Source organism: Pseudophryne corroboree, unplaced genomic scaffold (assembly GCF_028390025.1).
Source record: "Pseudophryne corroboree isolate aPseCor3 unplaced genomic scaffold, aPseCor3.hap2 scaffold_402, whole genome shotgun sequence".
In the NCBI taxonomy this organism is placed as follows: domain Eukaryota; kingdom Metazoa; phylum Chordata; class Amphibia; order Anura; family Myobatrachidae; genus Pseudophryne; species Pseudophryne corroboree.
The window spans coordinates 220,549-241,495 of NW_026970042.1; the positions used below are offsets into that span (position 1 = coordinate 220,549).

Here is a 20,947-nt window from a genome sequence, read left to right on the forward strand (position 1 = left end):
GGATGTGCTGCTGTCAGCGAGGCAGGGATGTGCTGCTGTCAGCGAGGCAGGGATGTGCTGCTGTCAGCGAGGCAGGGATGTGCTGCTATAAGTGAGGTAGGGATGTGCTGCTGTCATTGAAGCAGGAATGTGCTGCTGCAGTGAGGCAGAGATATGCAGCCCACTATCTCCCTATCACCCCTGCCTGAGTCACACACTTTCCCTGTCACCCCTGCCTCAGTTACCCACTATCTCCCAGTCACCGCTGCCTCAGTCAACCACTATATCTGCGATCCCTGCCTCAGTCACCCACTATACCAGTCACCCCTGCTTTAGTCACCCACTGTCACCCTATCACCCCTGCTTCAGTCACCCACTATCCCTGTCAACCCTGCCTCAGTCACCCACTATCTCCCAGTCACCCCTGCCTCAGTCAGCCACTATCCCTGTCACCCCTGCCTCAGTCTCTTACTGTCCCTGTCACCCCTGCCACAGTCATCCACTATCTCCCTATCACCCCTGCCTTAGTCATTTATTATACCTGTCACCCACTTTCTTCCCATACTTACCCAACCCCTTCCTATCACCCCTCCCTCAGTAACCCACTATCTCCCTGTCACCCACTATCTCCCAGTCATCCCTGCCTCAGTCACCTACTGACACCAGTGCAGACATTTCTGCTGCGGCCTCTCCACTCTCCAGCGTGAACGTCCTGACGACTGAGGAAATCCGCTTCCTAGTTGAGGACTCCGGAAATGAACACTGCCGATATTGCTGTCAGATGACTTTCTACCCAACGGAGGATTTTTGATACTTCCAGCTTTGCCATGCAGTTTCGAGTGCCGCCTTGATGATTTGTGTACACTACCGTGGTGGCGTTGTCAGATTGTACTTGAACAGGCCTGTTCTGTACTAGAGGCAGGGCCAGTGTCAATTAATTGAACACTGCCTGCAATTCCAGAATGTATATCAGGAGGAGAGATTCCTCCCTGGTCCACTGACCCTGGAGAAAGTGTTGCTCCAACACCATGGCCCAGCCCAAAAGACTGGCATCCATTGTCAGGAGGACACAGTTGGAGATCCAGAAGGGATGGTCCCTGCTCAACTGTTGGACCTGTAGCCTCCAGCTCAGTGTCAGACGAACCTCCGGAGTCAAGGAGATCATTTGAGACATCATCCGATGAGGCAGGCCGTCCCACTTGGAGAGGATTAACCTCTGCAGAGGGCGGTAATGAAATTGAGCGTACTCTACCATATCGAAAGCCGACACCATGAGGTCTAGTACTTGCATCGCCATGTGTATCAACACTCTTGGGCGAGAGAGGACGATACTGTCCTGAATTTTCAGGACTTTCTCTGGAGACAGAAACAATTGTTGGCTGTGTGTGTCCAGCAGTGCCCCTAGGTGCACAATGTTCCGAGCAGGGACCAGCGAGGACTTTTTTCAGTTGATGAGCCACCCGTGGACTTTTAGGAATTGGACCGCCAGTTCCAGATAACTGTGGAGAACCTCTTGGGAGTTCACCAGGATCAGCAAGTCGTCCAGATTTGGCAGGATCCTGATTCTCTGATGGTGAAGGGTCGTCATCACGGCCATGACCTTGGTGAATATCCGAGGTGCCGTGGCCAAACCAGAAGGCAGGACTTGAAATCCAAAAACAAACCAGGCACAACACTGCTTAGCTTCCATCATCAGATGAGATTGGACCAGTGGCGTAACTACTGCCCCCGCAGTCCTCGCGGTGGCTTGGGGGCGAGGGGCTGCGGGGGCGCCACTGATTTACAGCAGACTGACATGCGGACGAGCGTCCGCATGTCAGTCTGCAGTCTCCTTCCCTCCGCCGCTTTTTGGAGGGACACGGAGGGCACACAGCGCGCCTCCCTGTGTCCCTCCTGCTGCATCATCTCCGGCGGCCGCGGGTCTAATAGGGGGAAGTGCCGTCCGTGAGCTCTAATTGGCTCACGAACCAGCACTTCCCCCTATTAGACCCGCGGCCGCCGGAGATGATGCAGCAGGAGGGACACAGGAGAGACGAGCTGTGCTCTCCGTGTCCCTCCAAAAAGCGACGGCGGGGGGGGGGGTAAATATCTGGCACTGGGGGCATATATGGCACGGGGGGGGGGGAGGGAGGAATATCTGGCACTGGGGCATTTCTGGCACTAGGGGGAATATCTGGCACTGGGGGCATATCTGGCACTGGGGGGGATATCTGGCACTGGGGCATATATGGCACTGGGGGGGAATATCTGGCACTGGGGGCATATATGGCACTGGGGGGGGTATCTGGCACTGGGGGCATATATGGCACGGGGGGCATATATGGCACTGGGGGGAATATCTGGCACTGGGGGCATATATGGCACTGGGGGGGAATATCTGGCACTGGGGGCATATGTGTACCTGGCACATGGGGGGGACGACTATATTTGGCACTGGGGCATGTAAGTACCTGGCACCGTGGGGGAATATCTGGCACTGGGGACATATGTGGCACTGGGAGCACAGCCCTAGCAACAAGGACTACCTCCTAGCAACGAGCATGACACCCAGTGCATGAAACATCTGGCAACGAGCATGACACCCAGTGCATGAAACACCTGGCAACGAGCATGACACCCAGTGCATGAAACCCCTGGCAACGAGCATGACACCCTGAGCATGAAAACCCCTGGCACCGTGCATGGAACCAAGAGCATGAAACCCCTGGCAACGAGCATGACACCCAGTGCATGAAACCCCTGACAACGAGCAGGTAATTGAAAAGTAATTAGAAGCCTTACTGTAGGACTTAATGTGTAATGGGCATTACGGTGTGTGGCATAATGTATCACGGACATTGCGGTGTGTGTCATAATGTGTCGCAGGCATTACGGTGTATGGTATACTATATCGCGGGCATTGTGATATGTGGTATAATGTCTCAGGGTCATTGCAGTGTGTGGCATAATGTATCACGGACATTGCGGTGTGTGTCATAATGTGTCAGGCATTACGGTGTGTGGTATACTATATCACGGGCATTGTGGTATGTGGTATAATGTCTCAGGGTCATTGCAGTGTGGCATAATACATAACGGGCATTGCGATGTGTGGCATAGGGTATAACGGGCAGGGCATTGCGGTATGTGTCACAGGCATTACGGTGTATGGTATACTATATCACGGGCATTGTGGTATAATGTCTCAAGGTCATTGCAGTGTGTGGCATAATGTGTCACAGGCATTGTATGTGCTATAATGTATTGGGCATTGCAGTGTGTGGCATAATGTATCACGGACATTGCGGTGTGTGTCATAATGTGTCACAGACATTGTATGTGCTATAATGTATCAGGGGCATTGCAGTGTGAAGCATAATGTATAACGGGCATTGCGATTCCTGTCATAATGTGTCACAGGCATTACGGTGTGTGGCATAATGTGTCACAGACATTACGGTGTGTGGCATAATGTGTCGGGGGCATTACAGTGTGTGCATATTGTGTCGTGCATTATTGTGTGCGGCATAATGTCTAAGGGCCATTGCAGTATGTGGCATAATGTATACTGGGCATTACTATAAGGAGGAAAAATGACAAATAATGTAAGGGGCATGAATCAGGATTATTTTTCTTTCCTGTGGTGGCAAACGTATGGGCGTGCAGGTTGCAAAACTGGGGTATAAGGTAGTCTTTTCCTGCAATGCCACGCCCCTTTATGCGAAACCACGCCCACTCCAACAAAACCACGCCCCTTTTTTGACGCGCGCGCCTTAGGCGCGCGCATATTTATCCCTTTCTTGCTCCCAATTATGGAGCATGAAGGGGGGGGGGGGGGGCGCCGAAGAATTTTTTGGCTTGGGGGAGAAAAATTTCTAGTTACGCCACTGGATTGGACATATCCAGTGTGATGCGGCTGTAGATGATTTTTGCTGTTTCTAACTACTACATCAATGAATAAGTTTCAAAATAGAATGCATCAAGAGAACGGTGTTGGTAGTATAAAACTACCTACAGCACCTGGTATTCCCAGGTGGTCTCACATCCAAGAACAAACCAGGCCTAAGATCAGGTGATATTGGGCATATACAGTGTGGTGTGGCTGTAGATGAGCTTAGTGGTTTCTGTTAGAGTTCTACTTCTAACTACTCGTACATAAATGAATAAGCGGACGATTTATTAAACCTGGTGAAATGATAATTTGCATGGTGATAAAGTACCAGCCAATCAGCTCCTAATTGCCATGTCACAGGCTGGGTTTGAAAAATGACAGTTAGGAGCTGACTGGCTGGTACTTTATCACCTTGCACTTTATCAGTTCCCCAGGCTTAATAGATCTGCCCCAATGTTTCAAAATGGAATGCATCAAGAGAACGGTGTTGGTTTTGTAAAAATACACACAGCTCCTGGTATTTCCTGGTGGTCTCCCATCCAAGTACTAAAACCAGGACCAACACTGCTCAGCTTCCATGATCAGGAGAGATTGGGCAAATCCAGTGTGCTGTGGCTGTAGATGAGCTCGTGGTTTCTGTTAGAGCTCTTCTACTTCTAACTTCTGGTACATAAAAGAATATGTGTAAAAATTAAATGTACAGTACCAAGAAAAGGGTGTTGGTAGTTTAAAAACACCTAAAGAATCTGATAATACATGGATGGGAGACTGCTTGGTAGTAACAAAGTCCAATACTGCTTTGCTTCAAAGATCAAATGAGATTGGGCATATCCAGTGTGGTGTGGCTTTAGATAAGCTTTGTGGTTTCTGTTAGAGCTCTTCTACTTCTAACTACTGGTACATTAATGAATATGTATAAGGTTGTAGTTTATCCAATATCCCTTTACTACCTTACCTCCCCCCCCCCTCCCCTCCCCTCCCCTCCTTATAGCTTCCTTTGTTCTCTCCTCCTCGTATGTGCGTTATTTGTTTTCTCATACGTCCTAGAGGATGCTGGGATCACATTAAGAACCATGGGGTATAGACGGGATCCGCAGGAGACATGGGCACTTTAAGACTTTCAAAGGGTGTGAACTGTCTCCTCCCTCTATACCCCTCCTCCAGACTCCAGTTTTAGAATTGTGCCCAGTGAGACTGGATGCACTACAGGGGAGCTCTACTGAGTTTCTCTGAAAAGACTTATGTTAGTTTTTCTTATTTTCAGGGAGGCTGCTGGCAACAGTCTCCCTGCTTCGTGGAACTTAGGGGAGAGAAGTATGACCAACTTCTAGTGAGTTCAATGGCTCTGCTTCTGGCTGACAGGACACCATTAGCTCCTGAGGGTGCTGATCGCTGGGTACGCCTAGATGCCCACTCCCGTAGCCTGCCATCACCCCCTTACAGAGCCAGAAGTCAGAAGACAGGCGAGTAGCAGAAGAACAGAAGACTTCTTCTCCAGTGATGGCATTCTGAGGTACCACGCAGCGAGCGGAATGCTGTGCGCCATGCTTCCACACAAACACAGGCACTGCAGGGTGCAGGGCATGTGGGTGGGTGGGGGGGGGCACCCTGGGCAGCATAAATTCCTCACAAAAGGCTGGCAAAAGTGGACATTAGTGCCTGGGCACTGTCCTTACCCCGCCAGCGTAATTAATTATTTGTTTCTGAGCGGGACAGAAGCGTGCCATTACAGCGGCGGGGCTTCTTCCTCACCTCACCAGCACATCTATAGAGCGTTACAAGTCTATCACTATAGAGTTTATTATTTCCCAGACTGTGTACTTTTGGCGCTGGGTTGTGAGCTGAAAAATCCTCTCTGTCCCTCTGACAGATTTACTGTAGGTCTATCCCCCATAAGCCGATGTGTCTGTGGGTACTTGGTACATGTGTGTCAACATGTCGGTGGCTGAATGTTTTTCCCAAGAGGAAACTATATTAGGAATGCAGACATATGATGGTGGCCCTGTTGGCACCACCAATAACTGACTGGGTGAAAGTTTCAATAATATCAGAGTGAGGTTGGATAAATCTGTGTCCCAGACACAGACGTAGAGAATAGATGTGATGTTCATGGCTATGCTTCTTTTCCCTCAGGCCCGCAAAAATGTTACTACACACTGATACTGACTCGGATACTGATTCCTATGTCGACCATAATATTTCCTGATTAGATCCAATATTGGCAAGGAGCATTCAGTACATGATTGTGGATATTAAGGACATATTAACATCACTGAGGACCCTGCTGTTCCTGACAAAGGGGTCTATATGTATGTATATATAGATATATAATGAAAGCTGATGTAACGTTTCTCCATCTCTGTTTGAGAAAGTCTGGGCCAGCTCGACAAGATGGCTTCAAATCCCCAAAAGGTTTCCGATTGTTTATTCATTTCCTGCTGCGGACAGAATAAAGTGGGAGTCACCCCCTGTTCTGCACGGGGCCCTGTCACAAATCCAGCGGATCGTATGCAGGAAGCTACATTATTTCTAGTTATGTAACCACGGGTACATTACTTAGACCTGCCATTACATGCGCATGGGTGAGTAGTAGTATTCAAGAATTGGTCGAATACCTTGTCTTCCGATATAGATATCTTGGAGAGATGGGATAATCCTTACGTTGGATCATATCAAGGACACTGCAGCATACTTACGACTGCAAGGGATATAGGACTCTTGAGTTCACGGGCCAATTTCATGGCAGTCTCGGATAGGAGGGCATTGTGGATTCACCAAGGGAATGCTGATGCTGACTCCAAGAAGAAAGGGAGTCTCTTCCCTATGAAGGTGAAGCCTTGTTTGGTGACTGCCTAGTTAATTTGATCTCGGCAGCTCCCGCAGGTAAGTCAACCTTCTTGCCCTATGTTCCCTCTCAACGGATGAAGACGCATCATTGTCTAACGCAGTCATTTTGTCCCAATAGATATGCAAGAAGTTAAGATTCCCCTTTCTTTGCAGGTAGAGGAAGGAGAAGAGGGAAGAGGTCTGTAGCCTCTTCAAGATCGCAGGAGCAGAGATCGTCCTCTGCTTCTGCCAAATCCACTGCATGACGCTGGGGCTCTCTTGCAGGAGCCCACACCAGTGGGGGCACGTCTAAAACACTTCAGTCAGTTCTGGATTAATTTGGACCTGGACTCGTGGGTTTTACAAATAGTGTCACAAGGGTACAAACTGGGGTTTCAAGACGTTCCCCCTCACCGATTGTTCAAATCGGCCTTAGTCAGCAGGGAGAAGGTTTTTATTCAAGCCTCTTCGTGCTCCCGAAGCCAGACGGCTCAGTCAGACCAATCTTAAATCTGAAATCCCTCAATTTCTACCTAAAGAAATTCAATTTCAAGATGGAATCTCTCAGGGTAGGGATCTCCAGTCCGGAGGAAGGAGATTTCATGGTTTTGGTAGACATAAGGATGCCTAATTACATGTTCCCGTTTAGCCACTGCATCAAGCTACCTGAGGTTTGCAATTCAGGATTGTCATTACCAATTTCAGACGTTGCCGTTTGGTCTGTCCACGGCTCCGAGGATTTTCACCAGGGTGATGGTGGAAATGATGGTTCTCCTTCGCAAGCAAGGAGTCACAATTATGCCGTACTTGGATGATCTCCTGATAAAGGCGAGATCCAGGGACCAGTTGGTGCAAAACATCTACTCTCCCTGACAGTTCTTCAACAACATGGTTGGCTCCTAAACTTGCCAAAATCGCAGTTGGTCCCAATGACGCGGTTGTTGTTTTTGGGAGTCATACTGTTAGGCGCCGGGGTCCGCTTGATGGTCTGCGCGGCCCGGCGCCTAGCAACTAGAGACGCCGTGCACGTACAGCCGCCGGCTCCCTAGCAACGCTAGACGCCGGGCGCGCTGAGCCGCACGGACCCTAGCAACGGGGACGCCACTGGCGGACCGCGTTCCCCGTTGCTAGGCTTTAGGAAATTAAGATATTCACCTGCTCTCTGGCCGTGCAGCAAGGCAGCTGCACGGCATTTATTCTAATCAGCCTTTAGCAGCTGATTGGAGGACTCCTTGTTAAATACACTCCCAGGGCTTCTCACAGACGCCGGTAATAGCTTCCTGCATGCTGCCTTTGTTTGCTGAGAGTCTGTTTCCAGTCCTGCTGTATCCGGTCATTCCAGTCCGCAGAAGTCCGGTATTCGGGAGTTGTCATCTCATCCCAAGAGGTCGTTTGGTTCCCTGGAGTCCTGACTGATCACCGTTTTATATCCAGTGGTGTTCGTGAGTTGCGGCTCTGCCGTGTGTTGCGGCTCAGCCGCTTTACCTTTTATATTTTGTGTTTGGAGCATTTGCGGAGGGTTCCGCTTCCACAAGTCCTCTCTGGTACTTGGCGGTGCCGGGTAGGAGAATTGGACAAGTGGATATTTTGGTTGTCCTTTTTCCTGGCGGTTTCTCCGCACATATTATAGTTTTGAGTTTGCTTAGCCCCTGGCCTGGTTGTTTAGTTAGAGGGCCTCTTGTTATCACCCTGTCTCGGGTTTCCCTTTGTCTCTCATTAAGACCGGGGGGCATCGAAGTTGGGCAGACATAATCCGCCCTTCAAACGCGGCTGCCAAGGGCTCAAGAAACCATAGTCTCGCAGGGGATTTCTGACAACACGGGTAAGACAACAGAGTTAGGGCGCCAGGGGCTATTTTCCTGTCCTGCTCCCTTCCCCAGCATTCCGTTCCAGTGCTCCAGTCCTTGCCATAAGATCTTCTCTGACCAGAGTGCTGGAATCATAACATTATTACCGGCCATACCAAAACTTAAAATTAAACGGGGTTTAATTTTTTCTCATTCAGTTTTGTGAGAGTTTATCGGCCTCATGAATCCAACAGGTTTAGTGCCAAATCCTGGTCAGCTCTTAGTCAGCCAGATTCAAGAACTTACTCAGATGGTTCAGGATCTTTCTCTTCGGGTGAAGTCGCAGGAAGATCTTTTGCGAGCTTCCCCAAGGGTAGTCCCTGAACCAAAGATGCATTTGCCTGACCGTTTTTCTGGTGATAGAAAAGAGTTTTTTAATTTTAAAGAATCCTGTAAACTTTATTTTCGTTTAAGACCGACTTCCTCGGGTACTGAATCTCAGCGGGTCGGGTTTATTATTTCTTTGCTCCAGGGGGATCCTCAGACCTGGGCATTTGGTTTAAGAGCAGAGGATCCGGCATTGTTGTCAGTTGACGCTTTTTTTGAGTCTTTAGGGCTCTTGTATGATGACCCTGATAGAGAGGCGTCCGCTGAAAGTCAGTTGCGCGCTCTCAGACAGGGTAGAAATCCTGCAGAGGTTTATTGTACGGAGTTTCGCCGTTGGTCGAACGACTGTGGCTGGAATGACCCAGCCCTGCGCAGTCAGTTTCGCCTCGGCTTATCAGAGTCTATAAAAGACAGTCTCCTTCAGTACCCCGCTCCTGAGACTCTCGATAAACTCATGGAGCTTTCTATTAAGATTGATCGTCGTCTCAGAGAGCGGAGGGCTGAAAAAGGAGCACCTGTAAGGTCAAGTCCGTGTGTAAATTCCATTCCTGAAGACGTAGAGGAGACCATGCAGATGGGTCTCTCCCGGCTGTCTCCTGAAGAAAGAGCCAGAAGGCAAAATTCTGGTCTTTGTCTGTACTGTGGGGGTAAGGGACATTTTGCTCGTAATTGTCCGAACAAGTCGGGAAACGCTTTGACCAGGTGAATTGTGAGGGGGTTCACCTAGGTCTGCAGCTTATCTCCTCGAATAACTCCCTTTTAGTCCCAGTTAAAGTTTCCTTTGGCAGCCTCAGTTCTTCGGTGTCGGCTTTTGTTGACAGTGGAGCTGCAGGAAACTTTATGGATTTAACTTGGGCTAAGGCCTTAGGCATTCCTCAGTTACCTTTGGGTAGGTGTGTCACCATGCATGGCTTAGATGGGAGTCCGCTGTCTAATGGGATTATTTCTCTCCGTACACCCCCTGCACTACTTACAGTAGGAGCTCTACATTCCGAGAAAATCGAGTTCTTTCTTACATATTGCCCAGCAGTTCCAGTTGTTCTGGGTCACCCTTGGCTGGCCTTTCATAATCCCACCATTGATTGGCGGTCGGGGGAGATTTCACATTGGGGTACTTTTTGTGATAAGGAATGTATCACGTTTCCAGTCAGAGTAGCAGCTATCATTCCAGAACTCATTCCGGTGGAATACCAGGAGTTTGCTGATGTTTTCTCCAAAGGCAATGCGGACATTCTGCCTCCCCATCGGCCTTATGATTGTGCTATTGAGTTAATTCCTGGTGCCGCATTGCCAAAGGGAAGATTATATGCATTATCCGGGCCAGAAACTGCGGCTATGAATGATTATGTAAAGGAGAGCCTTGAGAAAGGATTTATTAGACCATCAAAATCTCCTTTAAGTGCAGGCTTCTTCTTTGTGGAGAAAAAGGATGGCTCGCTTAGACCTTGCATTGATTTTAGAGCCCTGAATAAGATCTCAGTTAAAAACACCTATCCTTTGCCGTTGATTTCTGTACTCTTTGATCAGTTACGTTCTGCTGTGATTTTTTCTAAAATTGACCTTAGAGGAGCGTACAACCTCATCCGAATTAAATCTGGAGATGAGTGGAAAACGGCCTTCAGTACTCAGTCGGGTCACTACGAATACCTGGTGATGCCGTTCGGCCTGTCCAATGCTCCGGCAGTTTTTCAAGACCTCATTAACGATGTGCTCCGTGACTTCCTAGGGAAATTCGTGGTCGTTTACTTAGACGACATCCTGATTTTTTCTAAATCAATGGAACAACATGTTACCCAGGTGCGTCTGGTTCTTCAAAAGTTATGTGAGAATCATTTATATGCCAAGCTGGAGAAGTGTGAGTTTCATGTCACGGAAGTATCTTTTTTAGGGTACATAATTTCCCCTCAGGGATTTTCCATGGAACCAAAGAAACTCCAGGCCATCCTTAGTTGGGCGCAACCCACCAATTTAAAAGCAATTAAGCGTTTTTTAGGGTTTGCGAATTATTATAGGAGGTTCATTCATTCTTTTTCTGACCTGGTTGCTCCCATTGTAGCTCTGACAAAGAAAGGAGCGGATCCTACCAACTGGTCGCATGAAGCTGAGTTGTCCTTCCGGGCCTTGAAACAAGCCTTTGTCTCGGCTCCAGTCCTCAGACATCCTAATCCGGAATTGCCCTTTGTGGTGGAGGTTGATGCCTTGGAGGTTGGAGTGGGGGCTATCCTTTCTCAAAAGGATCCGGAGTCTCTGGAGTTACATCCTTGTGCCTTTATGTCCAGGAAATTCTCCTCCGCTGAATCCAACTATGACGTTGGTAATCGGGAGTTACTGGCGGTAAAATGGGCTTTCGAGGAGTGGAGGCATTGGCTGGAGGGAGCAAAACATACTATTTCGGTATTGACTGACCATAAGAACCTGCAATACATTGAATCGGCTAAGCGGCTTAATGCCCGGCAGGCACGTTGGGCATTATTTTTTACGCGTTTCAAATTTATAATCACTTTCAGGCCTGGTTCCAAGAATACTAAGGCTGATGCCCTGTCACATAGCTTTCTTCCGGTTCACAATAACAATCCTGTTACCCCCATACTTCCATCTTCGGTCATCTGGGCGGGCCTCACACAAGATTTATTTACCCAGTTAAAACAGCTTCAACACCAAGCTCCTAGAATTACTCCTGCTGGTCGTCTTTACGTCCCTGAGTTTTTGAGAGTTACTGTTTTAACGGAATTCCATGATAACAAAGTTTCAGGGCATCCAGGAGTCTCTAAGACATTGGAGTTAGTCTCTCGCTCAGTATGGTGGCCTGGTCTTTCTAAAGACGTCAAGGAATTTGTTTATTCATGTCAGGTTTGTGCACAGCATAAGGTTCCCCGTTCCTTGCCCATCGGGCAACTTATGCCCTTAAATGTTCCTCTCAGGCCATGGTCTCATATTTCTATGGATTTTGTGGTTGACCTTCCCCTTTCAGCCGGATTCCGAGTCATATGGGTGGTAGTGGACCGTTTTAGTAAAATGGCTCATTTTATTGCTCTTCCCCGATTGCCTTCTGCCCAAGGGTTGGCAGTTTTGTTTCTCCGCCATGTATTCAGGCTTCATGGGTTGCCTACTGATATTGTTTCTGATCGGGGTCCACAATTCATCGCACAATTCTGGAAATGTTTTTGTGCCTCATTGAAGATGAAATTGTCGTTAACATCCGGTTACCACCCACAATCCAACGGGCAAACCGAACGAGTTAACCAATCATTGAAACAATATTTGCGCTTGTATTCAGCCAAACTCCAGAATGATTGGTCCGAGTTTCTTCCGTTGGCTGAATTTGCTTACAATAATTCTTGTCATTCCTCCACTAAAGAGTCTCCATTCTTTTCAGTTTTTGGTTTTCACCCCAGAGCTAATTCTTTTTTTCATCATTCCTCAGTCTCCTCGCTTACCTTAACCTCCCATCTCAGAGCCATTTGGAAAAAGGTGCACCTTGCTCTCAGAAAAGCGGCCTTTCGAGAGAAGAAATTTTCTGACAGGCTCCGACGTCCTTGCACTTTTAAGGTGGGAGATAGGGTGTGGTTGTCGACTCGCAACATCAGGCTTCGACAATCCTCAGCTAGACTGGGACCCAAATTTATTGGGCCATTTCTTATTATTAAAAGAGTCAACCCAGTTGCCTTTCGGTTACGTTTACCAAGATCTCTCCGGATTGGAAATACGTTTCATTGTTCCCTGTTGAAACAATACGTTTCTTCCAGTAGATTTCCTCGGAAGATCTCTCAGGGTAGATCTCCAGTAGATGTACAGGGACAACAGGAGTTCTTGGTAGAGAAGGTTCTCGATTCCAAATTGTCCCGGGATCGGCTGTATTTTCTGGTTCACTGGAAAGGCTATGGTCCGGAGGAAAGGTCTTGGGTCCTGGATAAGGATCTTCATGCCCCGAGGCTCAAGAGGGCATTTTTTCGGGAATTTCCTCAGAAACCTGGCTTTAGGGGTTCCTTGACCCCTCCTCAAGGGGGGGGTACTGTTTGGCGCCGGGGTCCGCTTGATGGTCTGCGCGGCCCGGCGCCTAGCAACTAGAGATGCCGTGCACGTACAGCCGCCGGCTCCCTAGCAACGCTAGACGCCGGGCGCGCTGAGCCGCACGGACCCTAGCAACGGGGACGCCACTGGCGGACCGCATTCCCCGTTGCTAGGCTTTAGGAAATTAAGATATTCACCTGCTCTCTGGCCGTGCAGCAAGGCAGCTGCACGGCATTTATTCTAATCAGCCATTAGCATTAGAGACCTGAGACAAAGAGATCTGAATTATATGAGAGCCGACCAGAGGAAACACAAATTATGCAGTCAAGTGTCCCACATTTGGGGAAATCGCAGATGCAGCACACCCAGAGTGCAATGGGTGAGCCTTGCCCTGGGAGAAGCACCTTCCTGATCATACCTGGCAGGTAAGTAGGAGTTGGGCAAGAGCTGAGGAGGGTCGCTGCTCGGGCACCCCCCTGTCAAGTGAAGGAGATCCAACTGAGGCAGCACAAGAGAACTCTCGAAAGAAGAACAAGGCTAGAGGAAGATCTGAGACACAGAAATCTGGCTTTTACCAGAGCTGACCAGAGGAAAGCACAAACACAGTCCCCCACTACCACAAATAATGCAGTCGAGTTTCCCACATTTGGGGAAATCACAGGGGTCAGCATACCCAGAATGCAATGAATGAACCTCACCCTGGGAGAACAATCTTCATGACCATGGTATCTCCTATGCAAAATAAGTATGATTTGGGATAGGGCTGGGGAGGGCCGCTGCTCAGGCACATCTCTGTCAAGTAAAGGAGATTCAACTGAGGCAGCACAACCTAACCGTGGTTTTTTTTTCATTCTTTATACCGTCATAGTGTCATACTAGTTGTTACGAGTATACTACTATCTCTTTATCAACCAGTGTACAGTGCGGTAGTTCACGGCTGTGGTTACCTCTGTGTCGGCAGTCGGCAGGCAGTCCGTCCATCCATAATTGTATTATAATATATACCACCTAACCGTGGTTTTTTTTTCATTCTTTATACCGTCATAGTCAGTCATACTAGTTGTTACGAGTATACTACTATCTCTTTATCAACCAGTGTACAGTGCGGTAGTTCACGGCTGTGGCTACCTCTGTGTCGGAACTCGGCAGGCAGTCCGTCCATCCATAATTGTATTACAATATATACCACCTAACCGTGGTTTTTTTTTCATTCTTTATACCGTCATAGTCAGTCATACTAGTTGTTACGAGTATACTACTATCTCTTTATCAACCAGTGTACAGTGCGGTAGTTCACGGCTGTGGCTACCTCTGTGTCGGAACTCGGCAGGCAGTCCGTCCATCCATAATTGTATTACAATATATACCACCTAACCGTGGTTTTTTTTTCATTCTTTATACCGTCATAGTCAGTCATACTAGTTGTTACGAGTATACTACTATCTCTTTATCAACCAGTGTACAGTGCGGTAGTTCACGGCTGTGGCTACCTCTGTGTCGGAACTCGGCAGGCAGTCCGTCCATCCATAATTGTATTATTATAATATATACCACCTAACCGTGGTTTTTTTTTCATTCTTTATACCGTCATAGTGTCATACTAGTTGTTACGAGTATACTACTATCTCTTTATCAACCAGTGTACAGTGCGGTAGTTCACGGCTGTGGCTACCTCTGTGTCGGCAGTCGGCAGGCAGTCCGTCCATCCATAATTGTATTATAATATATACCACCTAACCGTGGTTTTTTTTTCATTCTTTATACCGTCATAGTCAGTCATACTAGTTGTTACGAGTATACTACTATCTCTTTATCAACCAGTGTACAGTGCGGTAGTTCACGGCTGTGGCTACCTCTGTGTCGGAACTCGGCAGGCAGTCCGTCCATCCATAATTGTATTACAATATATACCACCTAACCGTGGTTTTTTTTTCATTCTTTATACCGTCATAGTCAGTCATACTAGTTGTTACGAGTATACTACTATTTCTTTATCAACCAGTGTACAGTGCGGTAGTTCACGGCTGTGGCTACCTCTGTGTCGGAACTCGGCAGGCAGTCCGTCCATCCATAATTGTATTATTATAATATATACCACCTAACCGTGGTTTTTTTTTCATTCTTTATACCGTCATAGTGTCATACTAGTTGTTACGAGTATACTACTATCTCTTTATCAACCAGTGTACAGTGCGGTAGTTCACGGCTGTGGCTACCTCTGTGTCGGCAGTCGGCAGGCAGTCCGTCCATCCATAATTGTATTATAATATATACCACCTAACCGTGGTTTTTTTTTCATTCTTTATACCGTCATAGTCAGTCATACTAGTTGTTACGAGTATACTACTATCTCTTTATCAACCAGTGTACAGTGCGGTAGTTCACGGCTGTGGCTACCTCTGTGTCGGAACTCGGCAGGCAGTCCGTCCATCCATAATTGTATTACAATATATACCACCTAACCGTGGTTTTTTTTTCATTCTTTATACCGTCATAGTCAGTCATACTAGTTGTTACGAGTATACTACTATCTCTTTATCAACCAGTGTACAGTGCGGTAGTTCACGGCTGTGGCTACCTCTGTGTCGGCACTCGGCAGGCAGTCCGTCCATCCATAATTGTATTACAATATATACCACCTAACCGTGGTTTTTTTATACCACCTAACCGTGGCAGTCCGTCCATAATTGTATACTAGTATCCAATCCATCCATCTCCATTGTTTACCTGAGGTGCCTTTTAGTTCTGCCTATAAAATATGGAGAACAAAAAAGTTGAGGTTCCAAAATTAGGGAAAGATCAAGATCCACTTCCACCTCGTGCTGAAGCTGCTGCCACTAGTCATGGCCGAGACGATGAAATGCCAGCAACGTCGTCTGCCAAGGCCGATGCCCAATGTCATAGTACAGAGCATGTCAAATCCAAAACACCAAATATCAGAAAAAAAAGGACTCCAAAACCTAAAATAAAATTGTCGGAGGAGAAGCGTAAACTTGCCAATATGCCATTTACCACACGGAGTGGCAAGGAACGGCTGAGGCCCTGGCCTATGTTCATGGCTAGTGGTTCAGCTTCACATGAGGATGGAAGCACTCAGCCTCTCGCTAGAAAAATGAAAAGACTCAAGCTGGCAAAAGCAGCACAGCAAAGAACTGTGCGTTCTTCGAAATCCCAAATCCGAATTCCGAGCCCACCCGCTGGCGGTGATGCAGGGCAGTCTGGAGCGACTGCTGATGCTGACATCTGGTCCGGACTGAAGGACCTGACAACCATTACGGACATGTCGTCTACTGTCACTGCATATGATTCTCTCACCATTGATAGAATGGTGGAGGATTATATGAGTGACCGCATCCAAGTAGGCACGTCACACAGTCCGTACTTATACTGGCAGGAAAAAGAGGCAATTTGGAGGCCCTTGCACAAACTGGCTTTATTCTACCTAAGTTGCCCTCCCACAAGTGTGTACTCCGAAAGAGTGTTTAGTGCCGCCGCTCACCTTGTCAGCAATCGGCGTACGAGGTTACATCCAGAAAATGTGGAGAAGATGATGTTCATTAAAATGAATTATAATCAATTCCTCCGCGGAGACATTGACCAGCAGCAATTGCCTCCACAAAGTACACAGGGAGCTGACATGGTGGATTCCAGTGGGGACGAATTGATAATCTGTGAGGAGGGGGATGTACACGGTGATATATCGGAGGATGATGATGAGGTGGACATCTTGCCTCTGTAGAGCCAGTTTGTGCAAGGAGAGATTAATTGCTTCTTTTTTGGTGGGGGTCCAAACCAACCCGTCATTTCAGTCACAGTCGTGTGGCAGACCCTGTCACTGAAATGATGGGTTGGTTAAAGTGTGCATGTCCTGTTTTGTTTATACAACATAAGGGTGGGTGGGAAGGGCCCAAGGACAATTCCATCTTGCACCTCTTTTTTCTTTTATTTTTCTTTGCGTCATGTGCTGTTTGGGGAGGGTTTTTTGGAAGGGACATCCTGCGTGACACTGCAGTGCCACTCCTAGATGGGCCCGGTGTTTGTGTCGGCCACTAGGGTCGCTTATCTTTCTCACACAGTCAGCTACCTCATTGCGCCTCTTTTTTTCTTTGCGTCATGTGCTGTTTGGGGAGGGTTTTTTGGAAGGGACATCCTGCGTGACACTGCAGTGCCACTCCTAGATGGGCCAGGTGTTTGTGTCGGCCACTAGGGTCGCTAATCTTACTCACACAGCTACCTCATTGCGCCTCTTTTTTTCTTTGCGTCATGTGCTGTTTGGGGAGGGTTTTTTGGAAGGGACATCCTGCGTGACACTGCAGTGCCACTCCTAGATGGGCCCGGTGTTTGTGTCGGCCACTAGGGTCGCTAATCTTACTCACACAGCTACCTCATTGCGCCTCTTTTTTTCTTTGCGTCATGTGCTGTTTGGGGAGGGTTTTTTGGAAGGGACATCCTGCGTGACACTGCAGTGCCACTCCTAGATGGGCCCGGTGTTTGTGTCGGCCACTAGGGTCGCTGAGCTTAGTCATCCAGCGACCTCGGTGCAAATTTTAGGACTAAAAATAATATTGTGAGGTGTAAGGTGTTCAGAATAGACTGAAAATGAGTGTTAATTATGGTTATTGAGGTTAATAATACTATGGGATCAAAATGACCCCCAAATTCAATGTTTTAAGATGTTTTTTAGGGTTTTTTGAAAAAACCACCCGAATCCAAAACACACCCGAATCCGACAAAAAAAATTCGGTGAGGTTTTGCCAAAACGCGGTCGAACCCAAAACACGGCCGCGGAACCGAACCCAAAACCAAAACACAAAACCCGAAAAATTTCAGGCGCTCATCTCTAGTTCCTGATAGTCAGATTGAAGATGTCAGTGTTGAAGTACACCAGGATGAGGAGGATATGGGTGTTGCTGGCGCTGGGGAGGAAATTGACCAGAAGGATTCTGATGGTGAGGTGGTTTGTTTAAGTCAGGCACCCGGGGAGACACCTGTTGTCCGTGGGAGGAATATGGCCGTTGACATGCCAGGTGAAAATACCAAAAAAATCAGCTCTTCGGTGTGGAGGTATTTCACCAGAAATGCGGACAACAGGTGTCAAGCCGTGTGTTCCCTTTGTCAAGCTGTAATAAGTAGGGGTAAGGACGTTAACCACCTCGGAACATCCTCCCTTATACGTCACCTGCAGCGCATTCATAATAAGTCAGTGACAAGTTCAAAAACTTTGGGTGACAGCGGAAGCAGTCCACTGACCAGTAAATCCCTTCCTCTTGTAACCAAGCTCACGCAAACCACCCCACCAACTCCCTCAGTGTCAATTTCCTCCTTCCCCAGGAATGCCAATAGTCCTGCAGGCCATGTCACTGGCAAGTCTGACGAGTCCTCTCCTGCCTGGGATTCCTCCGATGCATCCTTGCGTGTAACGCCTACTGCTGCTGGCGCTGCTGTTGTTGCCGCTGGGAGTCGATGGTCATCCCAGAGGGGAAGTCGTAAGCCCACTTGTACTACTTCCAGTAAGCAATTGACTGTTCAACAGTCCTTTGCGAGGAAGATGAAATATCACAGCAGTCATCCTACTGCAAAGCGGATAACTGAGTCCTTGACAACTATGTTGGTGTTAGACGTGCGTCCGGTATCCGCCGTTAGTTCACAGGGAACTAGACAATTTATTGAGGCAGTGTGCCCCCGTTACCAAATACCATCTAGGTTCCACTTCTCTAGGCAGGCGATACCGAGAATGTACACGGACGTCAGAAAAAGACTCACCAGTGTCCTAAAAAATGCAGTTGTACCCAATGTCCACTTAACCACGGACATGTGGACAAGTGGAGCAGGGCAGGGTCAGGACTATATGACTGTGACAGCCCACTGGGTAGATGTATGGACTCCCGCCGCAAGAACAGCAGCGGCGGCACCAGTAGCAGCATCTCGCAAACGCCAACTCTTTCCTAGGCAGGCTACGCTTTGTATCACCGCTTTCCAGAATACGCACACAGCTGAAAACCTCTTACGGCAACTGAGGAAGATCATCGCGGAATGGCTTACCCCAATTGGACTCTCCTGTGGATTTGTGGCATCGGACAACGCCAGCAATATTGTGTGTGCATTAAATATGGGCAAATTCCAGCACGTCCCATGTTTTGCACATACCTTGAATTTGGTGGTGCAGAATTTTTTAAAAAACGACAGGGGCGTGCAAGAGATGCTGTCGGTGGCCAGAAAAATTGCGGGACACTTTCGGCGTACAGGCACCACGTACAGAAGACTGGAGCACCACCAAAAACTACTGAACCTGCCCTGCCATCATCTGAAGCAGATGAGGTGGAATTCAACCCTCTATATGCTTCAGAGGTTGGAGGAGCAGCAAAAGGCCATTCAAGCCTATACAATTGAGCACGATATAGGAGATGGAATGCACCTGTCTCAAGTGCAGTGGAGAATGATTTCAACGTTGTGCAAGGTTCTGATGCCCTTTGAACTTGCCACACGTGAAGTCAGTTCAGACACTGCCAGCCTGAGTCAGGTCATTCCCCTCTTCAGGCTTTTGCAGAAGAAGCTGGAGGCATTGAAGAAGGAGCTAACACGGAGCGATTCCGCTAGGCATGTGGGACTTGTGGATGCAGCCCTTAATTCGCTTAACAAGGATTCACGGGTGGTCAATCTGTTGAAATCAGAGCACTACATTTTGGCCACCGTGCTCGATCCTAGATTTAAAGCCTACCTTGGATCTCTCTTTCCGGCAGACACAGGTCTGCTGGGGTTGAAAGACCTGCTGGTGACAAAATTGTCAAGTCAAGCGGAACGCGACCTGTCAACATCTCCTCCTTCACATTCTCCCGCAACTGGGGGTGCGAGGAAAAGGCTCAGAATTCCGAGCCCACCCGCTGGCGGTGATGCAGGGCAGTCTGGAGCGACTGCTGATGCTGACATCTGGTCCGGACTGAAGGACCTGACAACGATTACGGACATGTCGTCTACTGTCACTGCATATGATTCTCTCAACATTGATAGAATGGTGGAGGATTATATGAGTGACCGCATCCAAGTAGGCACGTCACACAGTCCGTACTTATACTGGCAGGAAAAAGAGGCAATTTGGAGGCCCTTGCACAAACTGGCTTTATTCTACCTAAGTTGCCCTCCCACAAGTGTGTACTCCGAAAGAGTGTTTAGTGCCGCCGCTCACCTTGTCAGCAATCGGCGTACGAGGTTACATCCAGAAAATGTGGAGAAGATGATGTTCATTAAAATGAATTATAATCAATTCCTCCGCGGAGACATTGACCAGCAGCAATTGCCTCCACAAAGTACACAGGGAGCTGAGATGGTGGATTCCAGTGGGGACGAATTGATAATCTGTGAGGAGGGGGATGTACACGGTGATATATCGGAGGGTGAAGATGAGGTGGACATCTTGCCTCTGTAGAGCCAGTTTGTGCAAGGAGAGATTAATTGCTTCTTTTTTGGGGGGGGTCCAAACCAACCCGTCATATCAGTCACAGTCGTGTGGCAGACCCTGTCACTGAAATGATGGGTTGGTTAAAGTGTGCATGTCCTGTTTTGTTTATACAACATAAGGGTGGGTGGGAGGGCCCAAGGATAATTCCATCTTGCACCTCTTTTTTCTTTTCTTTTTCTTTGCATCATGTGCTGATTGGGGAGGGTTTTTTGGAAGGGACATCCTGCGTGACACTGCAGTGCCACTCCTAGATGGGCCCGGTGTTTGTGTCGGCCACTAGGGTCGCTAATCTTACTGCCCGTCAGCAGCTATTCTAATGTTGCTGCCAACGGGTGCGACATGTTTATTTCAGCTCGCTACCCCCAGGGGAAACAAGCTGAAATGTGTGCAAAGAGACCCATTTGGGCAACCAAACGGTGTCTTTTCATGATCGCGCCCATTACTTTATTCAGGTTTAGGTGCTTTGTGCACCTAAACCAGAGTGTAATGGGCGCAATAATTGAGGGCATTTGAATTTCCCTTATATGTGTGTGTGTGTGATATACACACAGACACACATACTGTATTTCTTTATATAATGGACACCTCAGTTTCTCAGTATTCTATTTCTATTCATTCATGTCCTGCCCC

The 20,947-nt window shown here is 48.0% G+C and overlaps 1 non-coding gene and 1 pseudogene across 1 annotated transcript; both read right to left on the bottom strand.

Moving 5' to 3' along the window:
* Positions 1–13,139: 13,139 nt before the first annotated feature.
* Positions 13,140–13,294, bottom strand: LOC135023947 (U1 spliceosomal RNA; annotated as a pseudogene).
* Positions 13,295–13,446: 152 nt separating this feature from the next.
* On the bottom strand, positions 13,447–13,610 carry LOC135023944 (U1 spliceosomal RNA). Its single transcript, XR_010220828.1, has one exon. It is a non-coding gene; the product is annotated as a U1 spliceosomal RNA (small nuclear RNA).
* Positions 13,611–20,947: the final 7,337 nt, after the last annotated feature.